The sequence below is a fragment of the Rissa tridactyla genome, chromosome 1, assembly GCF_028500815.1.
Source record: "Rissa tridactyla isolate bRisTri1 chromosome 1, bRisTri1.patW.cur.20221130, whole genome shotgun sequence".
Taxonomy (NCBI): Eukaryota; Metazoa; Chordata; class Aves; order Charadriiformes; family Laridae; genus Rissa; species Rissa tridactyla.
The window spans coordinates 158,190,415-158,203,408 of NC_071466.1; the positions used below are offsets into that span (position 1 = coordinate 158,190,415).

At 40.8% G+C, this 12,994-nt stretch overlaps 1 long non-coding RNA gene across 1 annotated transcript in view; it reads left to right on the plus strand.

Annotated features, from left to right (window-relative positions):
- The window catches only part of LOC128906648 (uncharacterized), a 112,793-nt gene that overhangs the window by 4,625 nt on the left and 95,174 nt on the right, over window positions 1–12,994 (plus strand). The window contains exon 2 of the long non-coding RNA XR_008465265.1: window positions 6,127–6,208. This is a non-coding gene — a long non-coding RNA (uncharacterized LOC128906648). The remainder of the gene's footprint in view (window positions 1–6,126; window positions 6,209–12,994) is intronic.

A 12,994-nucleotide genomic window follows, 5' to 3' on the forward strand; every position in this document is an offset into this window, starting at 1 on the left:
GAGGCAAGATTTATAGGGAAGGTAATATCCTTTATTAAACCGTTTGGTTCATTTGGAAAAAATGGACATTCTTGCGGGGTCAGAGTCCCTTCATTACACTTGTTTTCTGCCTGCTTGGTTTTTCCATTTGTGAGAGCTCTGCTTAGAGAAAGCAGGCCTGCTCATTTTGTCCTTTTCAGTTGCTACATTTTCTTCCAGTGTAATAGAGAGAACACATGTACTTGTGTTCTTTTGTGGAGATTTGTGTGCTTGTTTTTCCAAAATCCAAAATAAAAATAATAAAACCAATTTTAGGCCAAACATCTGTATTTTGGCCCTTGTATATGGAAACCTCACTCCCTCCAGGTTTTTTGGAAAAAGTCCTGGACTGATATGATCAACTTCTTTTTTCTTAAAGGGAAAATAAAAATCTGCTTTACCAGTTACATAAGAGGAAGAGAGAATCCCTATGGAGAATAACAAGATAATGTATTGATTTTAAAATGACGAATAGAAACATTCCAAATATTTGCAAATTCTTTCTTCTGCTGCTTACCCCCCAAGTAATGGAAAAACAATTCGTGTTGAGTAAGAGGCTGTAGGTTATGAATATTTTTAAGGTCCAATGCAGTCCTGAATTCCAGACCCATACAACTTCTCAGATGTCTAGCAGAGTTTATGTAAGTTTTGACTGAGTTAAATACCAATATATTCTTGCTTAACAGCATGACCTATACATAGTGGGCAAAGAGTTCTTACACTCTTCTGGTAATCCCATTCTATGCTTTTCTCACTCTGTTTACTTCTCCCTGAAATGACCGTGACCTTCTGCCAGATTTTCTTGAAGGTTATGCTAATCTTTATTGGCAAGAGAAACGGTAGCTGGAGCAAAAAAGTGAAAGAGAATGCCACATGAGAATGAACAGCATGCAGAGCGTGAGAAGTTTCTGCAATAGCTGGAACTGGAGCAGCTTTGTCAGCATGCAGTCCCTGGAGCAGTAAGTGGGGATGTACACACTGAAATATCCTAGAATGAAATCTTAATGAATTTTCTGGTACTCAAAAAGGCATTTGGGATAAATCCTTTGCTAAGGCAGGTGGGTGCACCTCAGGTGCTCTCTATGAAGTTTTGCGCATTTCATGCAGTCCCTCGTTTGGCCCCAAATCTCAGTTCTTTTGTGCTTAAATCCAAATGAATATGTATATCTGGCTGTCTGAACAAATGGAGAGAGATCTCCATATCCATGTCCCTCTTGCCTGAGAATTCTGTGTATAGCCTTTCACATATAAATGGCAAATGTGTTCAAGTGCAGGGCCAAAATAACTTCCCATAAAACTTTCTGGCCTTATATCAAATAACCATGGCTTAAAACATGGCTAAAATTAAGCTACCTCATGTTAGATTCTTGCTGATCAGTACATTTAACAAGACGGGAATAGTCTCACGGAGTGGGGGGAAGGGGTTAATGCCACTCTCTTTAAGGAGCTGGAATTACTGCTGCTTCCTAGTAGATCCCCAGCATTGCCGTTTAAGCCACTTCAGGCTCTTGAACATTGCAACATCTGTAGTGTGGTTCAGGGCCAAAATGCAAACAGTTATGTCACATCTACTTTACAAGATGGAACGGGGTTTAACCAAGTTGAGGGACAAGCATGCTGTAACGAGGCCCCACAATATGTTTGTTTTTGTAGAGCGGATGAACCCTAAATTAGTACCAGATGTCAGTACTAGACCTGCTGTATAGAGAGCACAGCAGGGAGCTAGCAATTATGGTGGAGCCACTGTGAGGCCATATTTAAGGTTGCATTCTGTTTTACACTTACAGTGAGAACTGAGCCTTTTCCTATTATAGTAAAACACCATATCGTTCCTTCCACTGTTGGTCCATGTGTGTATCTACTGTGAGATGACAAAGTGCCTTGTGAGTGCCCAAACAGCATATATATGCCCTATTTCTATTTGTGGTCTGCACTGAGGTCATGAAGAGTGGTGTGAGCTTCTTCTTTCTTGGTTTGCTTCAACTGCCTTTGGCTTCAGATGTAGCTCTTCTCTCATTACAGGCTGCAATGTTTTTGGCCTTGTGATCATTTTTCTGTCATTTTGCTTGTTAGTTTGTTCATTAGTTACTTAGCAATTTTCTTTGTTTTCCTGGACTTTTTTTGTTGCCAAGAACTTCCCTCTTGGCAAACAGGGAAAAGAGGAGATTTTCAGTTTGAGTTAAGCCACGTGGATTCCAATAGCCTTTTAGTTCTCTGCCTCAGAACAGTTTAGTCCCCTATCCCACATGGCTTTTTCGTGACAAGGTCTTTTAACTTGCACCTCCCATCACATGTATTGAGGGCACGTGTCAGGAAGAATCCTTTATTCTGGTGATTCTGCTACCTCCAGGTCCTTCACTTCCTCAGCTAGAAAAGATCTTGAGTGGGGTCTCTTTATCTTAACTGGAAATCTGTGAGGACAACTTCAGACACCAGTGGGACAATTCAGAGGGCAAGGACTCCATGCCTGGAAAGTCTTTTTTCTCATTAATGTCTGAGTAGTTTTCCTTTGGTGCAACAGAGTGCATAGGGAGTTCAAGGAAGATAATTCAATCCAAATTCTTCAATTAAATGTCTCTTGTCTCTTCCTTGCTTTTTAAATTCCATGACTTACTGGTCCCATAGGCTACATCTATAGAAGTATACTGTAAAGGGCCATGATTTGGGATTTGACTACCATTCTTTTACAATCCACATTGTTCAGCTGATAGCACACACTATTCGCACAGTTTAGATGCATGCCAACTAGTACTCTCCAAAGTATTACTCATTTATGGTTCAGGGGATAAAAAGGGCCAGGGAGTGTTCCTACAAGACAATACGGATAAGACCACCTTGTTTTGGGTAGGTATAGAGTGTAGCTATGAGGGCACAAGTCTGCTCTTGAGAACATGCCACTTGTTCTAAAGGCCAGGGAATGGTCCCTGGGGTGTTTTATTTGCTAGTGCAGCTGTAGCCATATTGTTCCTGAGGAGGTTCAGATGTACGTTTGTATCAATAACTCAACCCAGATATATGTTAGTGGGCTCCTGTGATGATACAAAATCATCAGGAACAGTAGGAAGCCTTTGGTATTGAACCACCGAAATAAAAATTGTACCTTCTGAGAACTATTGATCCAACTGCATAGATCCTTTTTGTCACTCCGTGACTGCACAGGGACCAACTGTCCTTCAGAGACAGGTCTCCACATTGTTTCAGCCGCTGGCAATTATTCTTCTAGTGACATTTCACAGGATCAGAAAAACTCCTTCTTTTGCCAGAATCAAACTCAATTCCTCTCTTCACTCTTTTCACCATAACGAAAGAAATTCTGAGGCTGTTTTTCCTACACAGTTATGGAGTCACAGAACGGTACACGCTGCATAAGTCTTCATTAGCAACGGTACCTCATCACTACCATTTGGCTTCCTGTTTTCTGACCCCTCCTTGAACTCCTTGAGTGAGGAACAAGTTTTACAATATTCACAACAACATCACTAAAGCTGACTCCTCTTAGCTCCTCAGAATTGCAAAGACGTGCTTTTTGCATTTGAGATTCTCAGAAGAAAGACTCTCATACTCAGTTCCCTGAGCTCAGGGTCCACTCTTCTGTGTGCCTACAGATCTTATTATCCCTAGTCTTTTCCATAGGCAGGAAAAGTCAGTGGCCAGGGTTCTGCAGTGTGATCACAGCCTTACAACCTGTTACCCATCTTATTCAGCAAGGATATTTAAAGATAAGTGCCATCTAATGAACTACAATGCTCAGAATCTACTACGTTCATCTCCTCGAGATGAGTCTGTAGTCTTTCCCGACCCTGAGAAGATTATTTAAAGTGGTTCCAGAAACTCATAAGGTGGTTTGGGCTTTTGTGATCATAATGGAGGAGCAGAAGGTTGTATTCTGTTTTAAACTCATTCAACCTGTTTTTTTTACAGTCAAATGAAGTATGTCTGTGAAAATTTACAGCTATTTAATCCATGAGTAAAACCTGAATAGCCTGAGAAGCTTCAAAAAAATGGATCAATGAATGTCTGAGTCAAATCAAAATTGTTCTTTAATAACTCACATTCAGAACTACATACTTTTTCTGTCTTTTTTTCTCTACCTTACCATTTCAAAAAGTAGACCTGTATGGAATGTAAGTTTGATAGATTTGCTGCGGTTATAACATATTTTTTTTATTTTGTCAGTCAACAAATAATTTTTTTCAGAAGCAATTTTGTTTATGTTGCAGTAAGCTAATGGTAGAAACATTCTGCTCAACTTCTGTCCTCTGACTCAATTTAAAGATACAAGAAGGGGAATCTAATCTACCAAGATTTGAAAGATCATGTTGTGGATCCACATTTTGCTAAGAGTTCTTTTAGCATGCAAATGAGGTGGAGATGTGTTCGTTTCCTCCTGCAGGTAATCATGTCCAGCATGCCAGAGCCCAGCCTGCATTAGAGGTATTGTGCAAGGAAGTTGCCAAATGCTGATTCCATGGAATATCAGTCATTAGATTAATGGAAGGCTTCTTCAGGGTTAGATAAAAACAGGCATAACACTAATGCTGGTGAAATATATTGTGTGACTCACCCTGAGAAAATGCTTCCCAACCAAGGGATTAAAGAGTGGGATTTCTGATACTTCTACTAATTAAGAGAGGGGGAGAGTATTCTGATTATTGATCTCTTGGATGACGTTCCAGTCGATAACCGTGCAGATGAATGAGATTAGGGAATAGGGGAGATATGGCCTTGAATGATACTCTCTCTTTGAAAACCCATGGCACAATCCCAATACACCATAACATAAAATTAGTCCTGGAGCTGTTAAAGGTTTAGAGCTCACATAACACCTAACAGCTCACTTAAATTTTGACTTGTCTGTGAGAGAGAAAAGAGGAAACTCCCAAAATAGGATGCTGTCAGTGTCTCAGATGTTTTTTGCTTTGGTTACTGTAAGCTTCTCCTGTCTGGCCCCACGGTTCCTCTGTTCTCTCCCTCACATCTGTCCTAAATGTTTCTGCTAAAGTCATATTCATTTCCTCCCACACATTAGCACTCCATTGATTTCCTGTCACTTGCCATGTCAAATTCAAGCTGTTCATCTTTACCTACAACGCCCTTATTGTGTGCCCCCGCCTACATACCCTGTTTCATTTCCTCTGACTCCCCCTCCCACATCCCTTATCTGGAAATGACCTCAGTTCACAGGATTTGTGGCCCACAAAAGAAAAGACAGGAGTGAAACTGCTTTTAATCAAAACCCTGGTTTCCATAGCAAGTCATACCTGCCTTACTGAAAGTAAGATTTTAGGCCAATATAATCAAACCAGGGCAGCTTTCTTTTGGAGTATTCCTTTTATCATTGTTTAAGCTTATGATATCTACATTACTTTGCATTGGCATATGGAAGCTAATCTGATAAAACAATTTTGAGAGCTAATATGACTGTTAGAACTGAAAAGAAAATAATTTTCTTCCATTGTACATTTTTGAGATTTCAAAAGAAAAATGAAAAATCCTATCTTCCCATTGAAATAAAGCTCTCAGAGCATTGCTAGAAATGAGAAACACCTCCACCAGGAACGTCACAGTGGGGCATGATAAAAAGATCTATTCCTTGTGAATAAAACAGAAGAGAGTCTTGATCCTGGGTGTTCCCTGATTTCTCACACTTTGCCTACATATTAATTTTTTTATTGGTCTGGGATCTGGAGGGAAGCTGCCTCTTCCTCTCTCTCTTGCTGAGCTCCTCTTCCTAGCTTCCCAGCATGTCTTTGCTATTTTTTGTCTCTTTGCTTATTGCCTTTCTAGGCATAGTATAGAAGAGATGGGCATGTAGAGCAGCATAAAGACAAGACTGGTATAAAGAATAGCTTTGCACGGAGCACTTCACTAACTATAACTGTGTACATTTTGCCCAGGGATCTGTTCCAAGGTAGCAATCTAATTACCCTATATCCCATCCATGCATGCCTCTGTGGATCAGTACACCCAATATTTGCTATGTCTCCAATATGTACTGTGTCTTCTTCCTCCCACTGTTGATGTGTCTTTGTATCTAGTTAATTACGCCTAACAAGTAACTTCTAAAATCACTCAAACTTTCTCATTTCCCGATCACTTTTTCCGCAGTGAAATCTGATTACGTGGTGAATAGAGAGGCTGGCCTTTTTCTCCTGTCCACACCGAAACGGAAGGCTGCACCTACCTACAGGTAGTACTTCAACTCCTAGTATCTCCCCAGTGCCTAGTCACATCACCATACAATGTTTATATGCAGGTTTTATGTTTAAGACCTGTTGATTCTTTCTTTTTCTCATCTTCAAGAAGATACACATTTGGGAAGGCTTTTCTTGTTTAGAGAACCTAGAGTCAAACAATGTCTGAGTAAATTTGACAGTGTTTTTCTTAAAAAACTCCTGTAAAATGTGTCACAAGGTGGGGGTAAGAAGTGTCCTGACTGCTGTCATGCTACTGATGCTTGGATAGGGGTGGCTGTGAGTGTACAGTTCTCTTGAAATAAAACAGATGAAAGGGAGAAACCAAGAACAAACTGCATGCTGCACGTGTGTGTGTATGTTTGTGAGATGGTTAGGGTGTTTTTTTCTGAATTTGTTTGCTTTGAGACTGAAGGTGAAAACAAGTGGCCTTGTCTTATTAAAGACACAGCAGGTCAAATTCACACACAATGTAGATATGCTTTGGCTTCCTAGTCCTCCCCACCTGAGCTAGCAGTGACTGTTTTTCTAGCACGTTTATTCCTGTATCAGCAGAGATAGAGCAAGTAGAGGAAGAAGAGGTGGGGACTACACTAGAGGCCAAGGGCAGGGAGCTTTTCGTGCAGCCTCTCGAACACATTGATTGTAGTTTGGGATTTTTCAAAGCTGCACATGTTGAGTAATATCTGCCAATAAACACAGCTCAGTGGGTGAGAAATCTGTCTGCCTCTTGCTGAGGATTAGAAGACAAAAGACACCAAATGAGCAGTTTCTTCACATGTGGGTCATGCCCCTCACTGGGGTACTTGCCCCTGACCTAATCCTGTTCCACTTTGTCTCCCTCACTCCCTCCTGTCTTCCTTCCCCCTTCTACTCCTCCACTGCTGCACTACTGGTGGTCTGGTGCATGCTGCACAGATGTTTTCCCCATGCTATTATAAGATTATTTTTCAAGTGGCTTCTTGGAACAGATGTTCCAGTGTGTGCACTCTCCTTCCCTTGGCTGAAAGTGCTCTGCGCAAAGAGCAGATTGCATTGCTGCTCTCCTTTTGATCTAAAGAGCGAGTGAGAGAAAAAAACCCCACACAAATGATGCTGGTTTTCGTTTCAGGCTGCTTGGCAATGGTGCACCTGGGTGTGTGTCTCCTACTTCTTTTCTCCCCCATCACTAGTGCTGCTTGCAGATGTTTTTTTCTGTGCCTTTCTTCTCCAGCCCATTTTTTTCCCTCTGTGACCCAATACTTTACTCCCACTGCTTTTAAATTTTCTTTCATCTAGCACTCTGGTATTCGTGCTTCCAAAATCATTCTCTGACCCATTGCCAGCACCTCATCTTCATCTTCTCCTTCCTTTGGCAACTCCTGGACTGTTAGGATGGATTAGTCTCATGTGTTTGGGTACAAGGCCTGTCCCCTTTTTTGTCTTTTCATTTTGAGTTCAGATTCATTGTTTGGTTCCTCCTTCATTGCCCCAGTGAATTGACATGAATATTGCTGCTTCTACTTTTTCATTTTATTTCTCCCGTTGGGTCGGAAACATTTTCAAGAGTCAGAGGTCTTGCGATGTCAAGGGAGCACCTTTTTCAAGTGCCACTTAATTTGTAGATATAAAAAAGTCACGACACAAGGAGTTTGTGAAATGTATGCTATAAATTAGGATCCTGTAGCTAGGCTTAACCCACTGAAACTCATCTTCTGGGATTAACAAAAATAAACAAATCTTTATTTGATCACTTTCAGTCTTTCAAATAGACAGTTATGTCAGCTTCAACTCCATGTGTTGGCCTTCCTTAAAAATTCAACTTACATGAATCCTGTCTTTAGGGAGAAAAATAAATATTGCAAGCCTTTTCTGAGCCAATAATATAGAATTTTGGAGTGGGTTCCTAACCTACTATTAATCAGCTTCAGTTGATTCAGGATAATTTACATCAGTGGAGAATTTGCTTTGGATATGTGTTCAAAAAAATCTAGCCATTTTTATTCTCATTTTGATATGGCCAGCACTGTATGTACCCATTACTTCTTTTAATAATGTCCTCTTATGGAAAAGTCCTGCAGAATTTATTGGGGAATGATAATCTTGCTTAAGAATGTATAGGATATTCTAGCAGGAAAATTATTCTCTATCATCGCATTCACGGTCTGTCCTAGATTCCTCCAGAAATGTTAATACTCTTCATTGATTTATAGACTTGCAGAAAAATTTCTCTAGAACTCAACTGCGGTAAACTTATTAAGTATCGTATCTTCTCAGGGAAGATTTAAACCACAATTATAACCTTGTGAACCCTTCCCTTCTCGAGCTTCCCTTGTAAAATTTTTCTACGGCATTGCACTGCAGTGTTTATCAGCAATAAATAAATAAACAAACAAATAGGGGGATATATGCTTTGGCAGCATTTTCCATCCACTAAACTACTCTTGCCTATGAGCTGAGCCTGCAAGCACAGCTGTGGTTGTGATGCAATGCTCTTAAACTAAGAATACCTGTAAATCTGACCTATAGGTATAAATTCACGTACAATCCAAATAATCCATTACGGGCAAATGACTCTATTTCCATTCACGTTTGGGACCAGCCTACCACACATCCTCCTTCTCTGGAAACTCAGAAAACTGGCCTTTCAGTACTATTGCTGGCAGTTTACTTCTTGCTAGCCTTGCATTCTGCACTGAAGTACTAAAAAGCTGTTTTAGCCGCCTCTGTATTGTTGATAACTAAAAGGGCAGTGGAAGGGAGAAGGTAAAGAAGAAAACCAACTGGTTTAATGATGATTGTCAACAGGCTTATGAAAAAAGATCACATGATATGAAGCACATGAATGCAAGATACTGGATACTCACAATACAGGAAATCCCGTCCCATTTCCTGACCTTTCTATGTGATTGGTGTAGCAGGTGACATTGTAAACATAGTCATATCCAGCACAAACGCAAAGTTTGCAAAAAAATTACCATCTATTATTTTAGTCAAAAAATTCATTGAAAATAGGCTAAGACCAACTTCATACAGGCCATCCAGGCTGTTTCTTCTGACCCAAGACCAGACCCACGTGTCCTTCTGGACAAACATTTTTTTTGCCTTCTGGTTAAAATTCTCAGCTAACAGATATGTCATAGGCTTGCCATCCTATTCCAGTGTTCAACCGTTCCTGCTGTCCATACAGTGTTTCAAGTGCTGAATGACATTTGTGGTTGCCATTGTACAGGCAGCTGCAGTAGGCTTTCTTCAAAAACTCACAGGGTAATAGTAGACTAGTCGTCTTTAAGCCTCTGACTTAGGTGTAAACTGTTATCTTAAACCCTGGGGCAGCAGGCAGGCGTTGCTTTGGTTTAGTTCTGTTTATTTAGGTTAAATAATAGAGAGTAAAGCTTAAGATGTCTTTATTTTCTTTTTTATAAATAAATCTTTATGTAATTATGTAAAATAAAAAGGTTGGGGTTTTTTTAGTTGTTGTTTTGCATTTCAGCAGACCTAAAAATAAAACCATGGGAATTATTATTTTTAAAGTATGAAAAAAATCGGTGTCACTGACACTAATCTCTAGCTGACAATGTTCTCTGTGAGGATGGTATTTTAGCTGCCTTTCTGTTTATCATTCTTCAAAAGAATGTGGAGTGCTAAAGAGGGTCATTAGGCAGAGCCTGCTGTTTAAACTGTACCTTTCCAGAAGATGTAATCACAGATGGTTCTGATGAAGATGCGCCTCCACATCAGATATCATCTTTTCTTCAGGGTCCAAGGAGGAGTTAATTTTAAAACACTTTTGACGTGAAATGATATGTACTAGACAGAAAAATGCGAAGGACCAAGATTCCACTTGAGGCAGACCTATGCAGAGGTAAGCAGGCTTGAACAGCAGGGATCCAAAACTGCACAGCCCCTGCAGAGCTGCTTGAAGATTTGCTACCACTTTTAATGATAATTTAGACAATGTAATAATCTAAACTGTAACGATGGGCAGTTATCTGGATTTGAATGAGTTGTCAGCTGTCTTCTGACTTTATTCTCTCTGTTCAATTTGGTTTTAGTACATATATTGTCAAAGTTTTATAACATGCTTCCATGTATCTCACTTTGTGAGTCCTTTTCAGGATAAATTGCATTTCTCTGCCCTCAGAGGTGACCACCTCAAATTTTCCTGTGAAAAGTAGTGTTAACAGAGCTAGGGCAAAAGAAATCATGCACTTTGTAAGTGCATTCAGCTAATGAATGGCAGGATAGAGAAGTGGTAGCTCTTCGTTGCAAAAATGAATCACATAGATCCCAAATGATTCAAACCAAACACTTCAAGAAAGCTTTTACAGGTGTAAAATCCTCTATCTTCTACCATCCTAATATTTAACAATGTGGGAAAGCAACAAGGTAAAAAAGTCAAGAAAACATTATTATTCACAATAGACTGCTGTCGGTAACTTGAACTAATTCTGTGTATTGATCAACAGTTGTACCTGATCAGAGCATTTTGAAAGAAGATTGCAAACCTTATTTTATCTGAGGAGGCGAAAAGGGTCAAATTCATCATAGCTAAGGAAAAACAAAGTATTGCCATAACATGGAGTTTTGAACTCCAGTCCCTAAAGTGCACTGAATAGTCCTCCATGGGCGACATCTGTTTATTTTGATAACTTTGCATCAGGGCCTCTGTCTCATGGCCTCTGTCACAGATACACCTAAAAATATATATGCACCTTGGACCTCAATCCCACGATTTACAGGCTGTGGTTGAGTTGCAGTTCCAAGGACTTAAGTTCATCTTTCTTGGTGGCAGGTTTGTGCTCTTGGACTAAGATCTCTGTACTACATCTTTCTGAGGCATAACAAATACTTCTTTTCCTCTGACCAGCATTCTGACACATAGGATGTTCAAAATATGTATATCAATATGATGTTCCTGAAAGGTACAAGTAAGGACATTTCTTGTTACCTCCCACTGTCTTTTCTGTTTTGTCCTTTTGTTCTACAATTGCCTTTTTATTTTGTATGCACATTTTATAACACCTGCACCTTGCTGTGCGTAGAATCATAGAATCATAGAATTGCCTAGGTTGGAAGGGACCTTTAACATCATCGAGTCCAACCATCAACATAACACTGACAGAACCACCACTAAACCATGTCCCTAAGCACCATGTCTGCCTGTCTTTTAAGTGACTACAGGGATGGCAATTCCACCACTTCCCTGGGCAGCCTGTTCCAATGCTTGATAACCCTTTCAGTGAAGAAATTTTTCCTAATATCCAACCTAAATGTCCCCTGGCATAACTTGAGGCCATTTCCTCTTTTCCTGGAAAAGAAGAGAAGAGACGGACCCCCACATCACCATGTGGCTCATATTCAGCCAATTGTCAACCAACACCCCCAGATCCTTTTCTGCTGGGCAGCTTTCCAGCCACTCTTCCCCAAGCCTGTAGCATTGCATGGGGTTGCTGTGACCCAAGTGCAGGACCTGGCACTTGGACTTGTTGAATCTCACACCATTGGCCTCAGCCCATCGATCCAGCCTGTTCAGATCTCTCTGCAAAGCTTTTCTACCCTCAAGCAGGCTGACACTCCCGCCTAACTTGGTGTCATCTGTAAACTTACTGAGGGTCCACTGGATCCCCTCGTCCAGGTAGTTGATAAAGATATTAAAGAGAACCAGCCCCAATACTGAGCCCTGGGGAACACAACTTGTGACCTGCCACTAACTGGATTTAGCTCCATTCACCACCACTCTCTGAGCCCCTCCTTCAAGCCCGTTTTTTACCCAGCAAAGAATACTCCCATGAAGCCACGAGCAGCCAGTTTCTCCAGGAGAATGCTGTGGGAAACATGTCAAAGGCTTTACTAAAGTCCAGGTAAACAACATCTGCAGCCTTTCCCTCATCCACTAAGTGGGTCACTTTGTCATAGAAGGAGATCAGGCTTGTCATGCTTGACCTGCCTTTCATGAATCCATGCTGACTGTGCCTGATCACCTGGTTGTCCTGCATGTGCCACATAATGGCACTCGGGATGATCTGCTCCATAACCTTCCCGGGCACCAGTGTCAGACTTACAGGCCTGACAGGTTCAGAGCTTCCATAGGGTTACAGCCTTAAAAGATGCCTAAAAGACTAACTCACATATCCCTGTCTATCTTTTGTGATTTCCACCCTATCTATCCACAGCTTCCTGAGACTCCCTAGGCAATCCTTTTCTGCCCATTGTGGAATGGGCTTGTTTGATCTGACTTCACATTGTTTAGAAGTAGGGCTGTCAATTTTGGCTTGTAATTGCAACTAAATAGCAAATAAAAACAAAAACGGTAAAAAAACCCACCCCAAACATTGCAATGATAAACCAAGAATCAGTACCATGTTCCAGATTTTCTGTTCTGGCAGGGTGTGAGCACTCACTTTCCTTCACAGATCATGCTGGACATTAATGTCCTCTCTGTTTCTCACATGCCTCTGGATACCACATTTTTGTAACATCGCCAAACCTTCCTCCTCTCGCCATTCTTTTCCTCACTCCTGTATAGCTCTGGACATACCTTTCCCTTTCCCAAGCAAGTTGGTATCAGTGCTGATGCTAATCTTGCTGGGACTGTATTGCCGCTGGAAGCCTGAGGGTGCAATCTAAAACTACCTTGTAGGAATGATAGGGTTAAAAAGGATCATGGGATGCACAGGACAGTATTCTGTGGGCAGGGATAAGGGACATCTAATCTACAGGATGTTCTTGTGTCATTAGTATCTTACACGTTGCCCTACAGGGCCAATTATAAATAGTTTTGCAGTAACCAGATGGGAAAT